The 9345-nt window shown below is 60.2% G+C and overlaps 1 long non-coding RNA gene across 1 annotated transcript; it reads right to left on the reverse strand.

The window, feature by feature from the left end:
- Window positions 1–5526: 5526 nt before the first annotated feature.
- Window positions 5527–6064, reverse strand: LOC138063496 (uncharacterized). Its single transcript, XR_011137075.1, has 3 exons — window positions 6005–6064; window positions 5650–5756; window positions 5527–5571 (listed from the first exon to the last, which is right to left on the reverse strand). It is a non-coding gene; the product is annotated as an uncharacterized lncRNA (long non-coding RNA).
- Between the last annotated feature and the right edge of the window lie 3281 nt (window positions 6065–9345).

A 9345-nucleotide genomic window follows, 5' to 3' on the forward strand; every position in this document is an offset into this window, starting at 1 on the left:
CAGCCTCTTCCCTCCACAACTCCACTAGCAACGACTTCACCAGCCTCAGCCCACATTTGCCCTATGCATGCTCAGAAGCTCCTTCCTCAAAGACCTCCCGCACCCCCACCGCCAGCACTGCCCACCAGCCTTGCTGGCAAACTCCAAGAGCCACTGCCCCATCCTCGCCTGGCCCGGCCCGGCCCACTGCTGGCGCACAGCTGCCAACGTGCTGTGGCCACTGCAGAGCCTTTTGTGCCTCCAACACCCACCCTCACACGGCCTTCTCCATGGCCGCTCAGATGCTAGCTCCGAGCCCCAGCACGCTGCCGGTGCGGGGTCACCCACTGGGCCTGCCTTGGGCGCCCCTCCTTCAGAGCCACCACCAAAGGAGCCCCCAGGCCATTTCCTGACACAGCACTGGCACACAGCTGCCACCACACTGCCCTGCCCTGGCCCAAGCCCTCACCAGCTCTGGTGGCTCCACGCCAGGAGGCTTTCCCCGCCGCTGCGCCCTCAGGAACCGCCGCGGTTTCTCCCTGGCCGTGCTCGCAGCTGCTCTGGCGGCCACCTGCAAAGCCACCAAGGGCACACTGTCACCGAGCATCACCCACGCAGGGACGGCAACCTGCTGCTACATCCCCAGCACCACTGTGGCCTCGGCACAAGCCCCGCACAGCGGACGCACCTTCGCCACGTGCACTTGCTGATCAGGCTGCATGCGTGGCCCCTCCCTACCTGCCTACACCTCGTGCTGCTCGGGCCAACGGGGTTCCACCACGGCCACCCAATACAGCCGCCCTCCTACGCTCACCACCATGCCCACCTCTCCCCACACACACACACACACCCTTTCCCAACAACTCTCAGCAAACCTCCTCTTCCCCTACCCGCTCCAACACTCCCACCCACCCACCACCAACTCCTCCTCGCCCACTTCCCGCCACCCACCACAACACGGCCCTGCTCCCACCTCCACCCGCCCAGCCTCACCCTCCAAAGGCCTCACACCCCACAGCACCAACGGCCTCGCCACTTCACCCCCAAACACAGCCCTTCCCCACACCCATGCAGCACTCGCCCACCGCCGCCTCTACTCTTGCCTCCTACCCTCCCTCTAACACACGCACCAGCTGCACAGCCTGCACTTTTCGCCCTCTTTTCAACAGGCCTCTTTTTCCTGTGGGCCTAGAAAACCTGCACCGAGCAACCCGTGGGCACACCCTGGACAAGCTCCGAGTGCACAGACAGCAGCACCCGGCTGAGCATATGGGGCTTAGGAGTGGCACTTACGTCCTTGCTGCTGGGTGCGGAGACTGGGACCGGTGGTGGCACAGTTTCCAGGCTCTACAAGAGAACAAATTGGTGGCACAGGCACTCAGAAGGAGCCTCCTTTGGCCCTTTGGGGGCACATTGCCAGGCAGCTCCCGCGCACAACAGGCCTCAAGGCACCCAAATCCTTCAGGCAAGAGTCACAAGCCAAGAGCCCAAGAGCCCCGACTCCTTTGCCCTGACTCCCACCACAAAGGGCTCCCACCCACCACCCTGCTTGGCCCTCGCCTCGGGCCTCTGCCGCCTGCCTGCTCCCAAGTAGCCCCCCTGCAAAGCCTTGCGAGCACAACAGATGCCTTGCCTGAGGGGCTCCCTGCATCACAGGGCAGCTGCCTGGCAGCACGCGGGGCTGAAGACCATGCTGGCGCACAGCCTTTGCGCCACCTTTCCCCAGAGGGCCTAATGGGGGCCCCAGCTGCACGGCCAGGCCCCAGCGGCAAAGGCAGCTGCTCCTTTCGGGAAGGCCTGCATGCACCACACGCCTGCCCCAAGCCTGCGGCCAAGCTGCCATCTCGGGGAGCCAGTGGCCAAGCAGGGGAATCATGGGTCTGCTTGGTGGAGCCGGGAGAGAAGTAAACATGGGCTTCTTCTCTGCCCACGCCAGGGCTCCTCAGCTCAGGAGCATTTTTGGGGGCAGCAGCTCAACCTCACACCGCCCTCCCCCAGCAGACCACCACCTCTGCCCACCAACAGAGCCCCAACAAAGCCCTTCCTCACAACCTCTCGCACCTCAGATCGCTCCTTAGCTCATACCGGAGCACCGATGCCGCCGCTGCTGCTCGCCGCCTCCTGCTCTCTCCTGGGGTCCGAGGCAGCCCTGCTGGCCCTCTCCACAGCCTGACAAAGGAATGGAGACCTTTGCAGCGCAACACAGCACGCCAGCCCTACTCCTGGCCAACGTGGTGCCAAGCAGCAACAGCGCCCCTCTGCTCAGCAGCCTCCCACCTCGCCTCACTCACTTTCCAAGGGCCCACAAGGGAGCACGCACCACAGCCAGCCCACCCCTCTGCTCCCACGCCAACTACAGCCTCTCTTTCTTCCCTTTGCTCCACACCAACTTGGCAGCTTGCACCTTCCCACCACAAGCAGTGCCTTCCCTGTGGTGCTGAGTGCCCTCGCAGGTGCCAGGCACGTGGCACTGCCACCACCACTGCCACCCCTGGCCCACCCATCGGGCCCACCTCCCCGCAACCCACTCGCCCTCCTCTCCACACAAAGACACCTTGCTCCCACCTCCCTCCTCCCACCATGGCGCCTACTCCTCCAGGCAACACCCCTCCTGGCCATCAAGCGCTTCCAGGGACAAAGGGGCCATCGGTGGTGCTGCGCTCAAGGCAGCCCCGCTCTCACCTCCCAGCCTCTTCCCTCCACAACTCCACTAGCAACGCCTCAGCCCACATTTGCCCTACGCCTACGCAAAGGCTCCTCTCTCAAAGACCTCCCGCACCCCCAACAGCACCACTTGCCCCACCTGGCCAACTCCTACAGTCGCTGCCCCATCCTTGCCTCTCCCAGCCCCTCCCACTGCCGCGGCACAGCCCTCAAGGTGCTGTGGCCACCGCACAGCCTTCTGGGCCTCCAGCACCCCCACACAGCCTTCTACAGCTCCACGCACACACTAGCTCCGAGCCCCATCACACTGGCGGGCTGGGGGCACCCACTGGGCCCACCTTCTGCACCTCTCCTTCAGATCCACCACGAAAGGGGCCCCTGGACTATTTCCTAGTCCTAGGTTTGGGCTCTTGCCCTCCCTCTAACAGGAAGACCAGCTGCACAGCCTGCACTTTTCGCCCTCTTTTCAACAGGCCTGTTTTCTCACGTGGCCTAGAAAGCCTGCACCAACAATCCCATCTGCAGAACCTGGCCAAGCTGCACGTGGACACAGAGCAGCATGGCGGTGAGCATGTGGGGGGCTGCGAGCGGTGCTTACGTCGTTGTTGCTTGTTTCCGGGATTGGGATCAGCACTGGGATGCTCTCCGGGCTCTACAACAGAAGACATTGGTGGTACAGTGAGTCCGAAGGAGCCTTCTTCGGCCCTTTTGCAGATTGGCGGGGAGCTCCCAGGGACAACTTGCCTCGCCCACCTCAAAGCAATAACCTCTAAGGAGTACAACCTCAAGGCAATAACCACAAGCTATAACCCAAGAACCCCTAAGTCTCTCAGGACTCCCCCCAAACTGCTCCCATTGCCCTCCTGCTTTCCCTGCTGCTTCGGGCTGCTGGAGCCTGGCCTTTCCTCTATGTCCCGATCCCTTCCACACACTGCTGCCCACCACCTGTCCCATCAAGACAGAGAAACCCCTTCACCTGAAGCGAGGCTGAAGGCTTCTCCAGGCTCTGGCTCATGTCCTGGGTCCAGCACCGAATGGTGTCCCAAGCGTCGCCTGTCCCCGGGGCGGTGTCAACGACGATCGGCTCGGGTGAGCAGGCCTGTGGCTGAGGACTCCTTGTCCACTCTGCAATCTGCTGTGGGATCCTGGCTCGACTCGGCAAAGCTGCTGGTCTGGGGCCCGTGGTCATGTCCCTCATCTTCCTCGCATATCTCTGGCAGGCCCCATCAAAATAAAGGCTTTTATCTACTCCTGCACTGCACACGAACGAGGCACGGGACCAACACCCTGCACATAACATCCCCCTTCCCACCCACCTCTGGGGAAACCTCCCCTGACCCTGGCTTTCCAAAGGACTTGCCTGGGCACATTCACCCCTGGCGTGCCAGTGGGCTGCTTGCCAGCGGGCAAGAAGGGAGTGAAACCCTGCCTTTCTATTACCTATTGACCTCTGCCCATGGGGAAGGCTGCACAAAACCTGCTCACCAACCAAAGCAGCAGGGGCGAGAAGTATCCCGAAAACACCCTGAGCTAGCTCACCCCTTTGCTCCTGGACTGTGTCCAGCCTCCCATCTCCCCACTCCCACAGCCCTTCCTCAGCACAGTGGCACATGCTGCCACTGAGCCTGGCCCCAGAGTGCTCCTCTTACACAGACGGGATGAGGCAGCGCTTTGGTGCTCAACACCACGGCACCCCCCAGGTTTCCCCATCGGCCGGTTGTCCTCCTGGGCTTCGGCGTCTCACTGCTCGCTGTCACGGACTGCAATGACACGCGGTTCCCCACCCTGAGCAAAGGGGGATGTGGGGAGGCAGAGGGATAGGGCTCCCTCCAAGCAGGGCCCCACATGCGGGGGTTGCAGGACATGCTGCCCTAAGGGCAGCTGCCAGCCCTGGCAACGCCCACAACCCTCTCATTCCCCAGGCGGCACCACACAGCTCTCACTCCACATGCTGCCCCATGACAGCCCTCTCATCCCACACAGCTCTCACAAGGGGCCCCAGTGCTCTGCATGCTGCCCCATGGCAGCCCCAGGCCTTCCCACGGACACAGGCAGCTGCTCCCTCAGCCCCCTTTTCCAATCCACTCAAAGCACCCACCTTATTTCCACTTTCAATGCAATGGTGTTGAGCCACCCACCCAAAAGGTTCCTTTGTGAGGGACGATTCAGGACTTTTTAGGAAGAGACACATATTTCCCGAGCTCCTAGTTTTGTACTTATACCCCACATCACGCTGTGCATGCCTGGGCTCTCCTCCCCTGACTCCACGGACAAGCAGCCTGTCCTGCCCCGGGGGGCTGCCCTCACCCCAGCCTCCCCTGCTGCACCAGGGGGAGATTGTCCCTAACTGCTGCTGTCAGGCTGCCCTCAGCACCTCATCCCACTCTCCAGCCTCCTCACAATCTTCAGCCTGCTCCCCACCCCACTCCTGGTCCCTGTCCTGCTCCAACGGGCCTTTAGCAGTACAGTCCTCATCCCACACATGCCTGGGCAGAGCCTGTTCTTTCCTGCCCATGACAGCTCCAGAGAGAGCCCCTTTGCCCACGCTCTTCTCAGACTGTTACACTGCATTGTCCCCCTCCTCTCCAATACCACCACTGCCCCAAGATGAACTCCCCAGAGACACCCCAAGGAGCCCCACTCTCGCCTGGCCTTCGACCAGCACCTTTCTCTCAAACCCTGCTGCTTGCAGAGCCTCCAGCTTGCCTCTTCTCTGACTTAGCCCACAGGCTACCAGTGGGCCAGTGCTAGATCCAGGATGGGGAAACTGAGGCACGGAGGGCACCAAGGCCCCAAGATGGAGGAACAAGTGCACAAAACAGCCTTTTCCCCTACCTCACAGGGAACACGGGTATCTGGCGGTCTTCGCCACAGCATGCCAAAAGCCTGTGTGCGTTTTTGCCTCTGAGCAGAGGCAGGAGCCCAGGTCTGTGGGAAACCAAGTGAGCTGGCATCAGTGATGGGGCACTGGTGGGGCACCAGAGCCCACACAAGGCTGGCACTCACCAAGGCGGAGATGACTTGTGCCACGAAGGAGCCTGTCCCTTTCTTGTAGGAGAGAGCAGCTCTTGGTCTGTTGATGAGGGGCTGCACACGGCGGTCGGATGTGGCTCCTGCAAGACACACCAGGGTGCTATGTGATGAGGCTGCCATGGCTCCCAGCTGCCACACCTGGCTTTCCCCACAAGGGTCTGTCCTTGTGGGAGGTGCTGGGCCATGTTCAATACAATGGAACAGGCTCGTGTCCCCAAGGACCATGCCACAGTCTGACCCCAGACCCTGTGTCAGGAACCTGGAGGGCACCTTCCCCATTGCCTCTGCTGCCAGAAGCTGAGGGTACTTCTGGCCACGAGGCTCTTACCCAGTTGGGTACACTGGAGCTTTGTTCTTCCTTGGCTGGCTTGCGGCTTGCCTCTCCCCCACGTCTTCAGCTGGATGAGACACCCCGGCCACAAGTTCCAAAGGATGGTCCCCACGAAGGTGAGAAACCGTCTCATGATGCCCTGCTGGGAAATGGCACAAGGCAGAACTGAGTGTCTCCATGCCTCAGCTGTGGCCTTGCTCTGTGCATGTGCGGTGGCCTTGCTCAAGGACAGGGCAGGGGAAGCGCTGACCCAGGTGGGCAGGGCAGAGCCCCTTGCGCAATGGAGCTGCCAGCCCCAAGTGTGCGGTCACCAGGGAGGGAACCCTGTCCCGTGACCCCCAGCCCCCCGAAGGGGCTGGCACTGTGCGAGGGACTGTGTGCCTGGGGCTCCAGCCCCTGTGCTGTCCCAGCCCTGGCGGCTGCAACTTGTGCCAGGGCTCTTGGCAGTGGTCTGTGGCCACCTTTCACCTTCATGTCAGCCTTATCATCACACAGAGGCTTTGTGTGCCTGAGGCCAGGCAGTTTCTGGGATTTTAGGACTGAAGGAAAAGCTCTTCCTCTTTTGATACAGACAGCTCCTGCCCTAAGGGTACTCTTGCCACCTGCCTGGACCCAAAGGGGCTGTTTGGATTTGAAAGAGCATCAGCTTTGTGTGTGTGCCACCGGGACCCTGGCCAGCAGGAGCGTAAAAACCCTTCCCCAAGAGCTCTCCCGGGATGGGGATGGGGATGGGGATGGGGAGGGGACAGGGAGGGGATGTCTGTGGCCGTCAGCTCTGAAGAGCTGTGGGGACCCAGCACGGGACGGCTGTCGTGGCAACACCATCCAAGGTACCACTTTGGTCCCTGCCTACCACCCCCGTCGGGGGTCTGGAAACACCACGAGGACCGACCCCGGCTCCCAGCCCCACGGCCCTGACCTGCCTCCCATCCCACCCAGCGCCTCCTACCGGCTGCGGCACCCAACTCTGCACTCTGACTTGCCTCCCCATGGCTCGCGCCGAGGGGCGGTGGGATCCTGTGCCTGCTCCGGGGAGAGCCCAGATCCTCCTGCTGCCCCGCGCAGTGCCTGCTCCGGGGAGAGCCCAGATCCTCCTGCTGCCCCACGCAGTGCTGGGCAATGCGTCTGGAGCCCGCTGCATCCGCGTTCCCGGGATGGAATCGGGGCCGGGCTGAACCATGGGCCCAGGGGGACCCAGAGCCTCCCCTCGGGGACAGGACGGGGGCTCCCCATGCTGTCCAGCCTCCAAAACGGGCAGAGTCCCCTCCCTGATGGCGCCCAACCTCGGCCCTGCTGCCACCGTCCTCCCGGGACGCCTCTGTGGGGGGAGGCCGGGACCCCCTGACGGGGGGCACCGCAGCCCCGCTCGACCCCCGTCGCAGCCCGCCCCGTGGGAGATGCTGCCCTGGCCTGGTCCCCACGCGGGATGGGGGGCTGTTACAGGCTTCTCATGGGGTTGTGCTTCCCAGGGAGCTCCTCCTTGGTTCAAAATGCACTTAGCACACTTGGAATTGGAGAAGATCTTCACCTGCTTTCTGTTTGGATGCCAGAGGGTTAAGAGCTGCATTTTAAAGAAACTCTTCCAAATTTTTATCTCTCTTGCCTTATTAGACAACAGGGCATTAAAACTTCTCTGCAATTATTGATCATCAATGAATAAATCTAGTACCTAAGCTGTGAGGAGATTCAAACACACACAAAAGTCAGTCCCAGAAGAGCATATCCCACTCCAAAAATTAAGTACCCTTCCAAATGAAGGTAATCATCTGAAGAACAGAGAAAAGAGGGCAAGTTGGCTTCTTAGTTTTTGAAGGTGACATTTTCCTAAGTTTGCAGGGCTATTTAAAATGCCTCCTTCTCAAACACCTCCAAAATTAAAGCTCACTCAAGTGATCCTAAGAGGGACAGAGAAAGGGGTGGCCTTGACCAGCTCTTACTTTGCCTGCTTTGTATTTACTCTCCCGGCTGCCCTCTACTTTCCACCTGGAAGGCAACTCCCAAGGCAACAGGCAGGCTGCAGCAGAACACACAGCGCTTTCGGGGGCAGCTTCTGTTTTCACATTTAACTAATGTTTCCGCAGTTGCATGCACAGTGCTCGCACTACCCTGTTGACAGGGAAAAGCTGCCTTCCTCCTCTGGCCATAACGGGAGAGAAAGTGCTGACCTTTCCCAGCGAGCTCGCAGTGAGCGTCTGTGCCGGGCGTCCCAGTACCTGCTTTCCCAAAAAGGGCAGGCAGGAGCCTCGCGCACAGGAGCGGTGCCTGTAGCTGCCTTGTGATGTGCTCCAACAAGCAATCCCTTCTGACCCCTACAACTAGCCACAAGGGGCTCAGGCCTGCATTGCTCTTGCCTAAGCAGCTCTGCTGATGTGCACACACCAGCCCCACACAGCACTTGGACAGACCCACAGCTCAGCATTTCCCCCTCTGGCCTTTGCACCTCCTTCCCCAGAGCCCTCCCCAGCCCGCTACCCATAACATACACGACTGCTGCCTGGTCCACATTTACCTCAGCACCAGGCTGATTCTCCTCCAGGGACTGCCCGTGTCTCTCCTTTGGGGACTGGGTGTGAGTCTGCTGAGTGGCACTCTTCAAATCTGTCAGCAAGAAGCAGCCTGCGACCTCCTTGCGGGTGGCCAGGGAGATGTTTACTTTCTTTGGGACTACGGTAGTGTGGAACAAATTCCTAGCTTTCTTCTTCATCCTATGTAGTCTCTACATTTATGACATTGCAAGACATTTCCAGTGTTTTGTAGCAGTGGTAGTTCTTTCCTATGTGCCCAAGATGGCAAGACAGTTTCCTCGGAGCCTGAGGTGCATTTGGAACACTGTCCTGAAGACACGTGTTGTGCGCCCATGCGTCTAGTTTGGGAGTGAGGGAGGGGCAAGAGCAAGGAATCCTTTGCAAGGACTGGGAAAACTGGAGGAAGGCGATGCCATAAAATCCCAGTCACATCATTCATTAGAGCAGGACGTGGACTAATTCTGCCTTCAGGTACCTCTTGGGTTTGTGTGGGAGCACAGCCGAATGGAGGCAGTCCAGAAAGGATCCTGGGAGCAATGTAGCAAACCTTGTTTAAGATCTTCATTCATGACCTGGATGATGGGGCCAAAGGAATCCGAGGCAAGCTGGTGGATGACAGAAAATTGGGAGGAGTGGCTGATTCAGCACATGATTGTGCCGTCACTCAGAGGGACCTGAGAAATGGGCAGACAGAAACCTCATGAAGGTCACCAAACGAAAGCGCCAAGTCCTGCACATGGGAAGAAATATCCCCATGCACCACAACAGGCTGTGGACTGACCAGCTGAGGAGCAGCTTTCCAGAGAAAGCACC

This window comes from Struthio camelus, chromosome 32 (assembly GCF_040807025.1).
Source record: "Struthio camelus isolate bStrCam1 chromosome 32, bStrCam1.hap1, whole genome shotgun sequence".
In the NCBI taxonomy this organism is placed as follows: domain Eukaryota; kingdom Metazoa; phylum Chordata; class Aves; order Struthioniformes; family Struthionidae; genus Struthio; species Struthio camelus.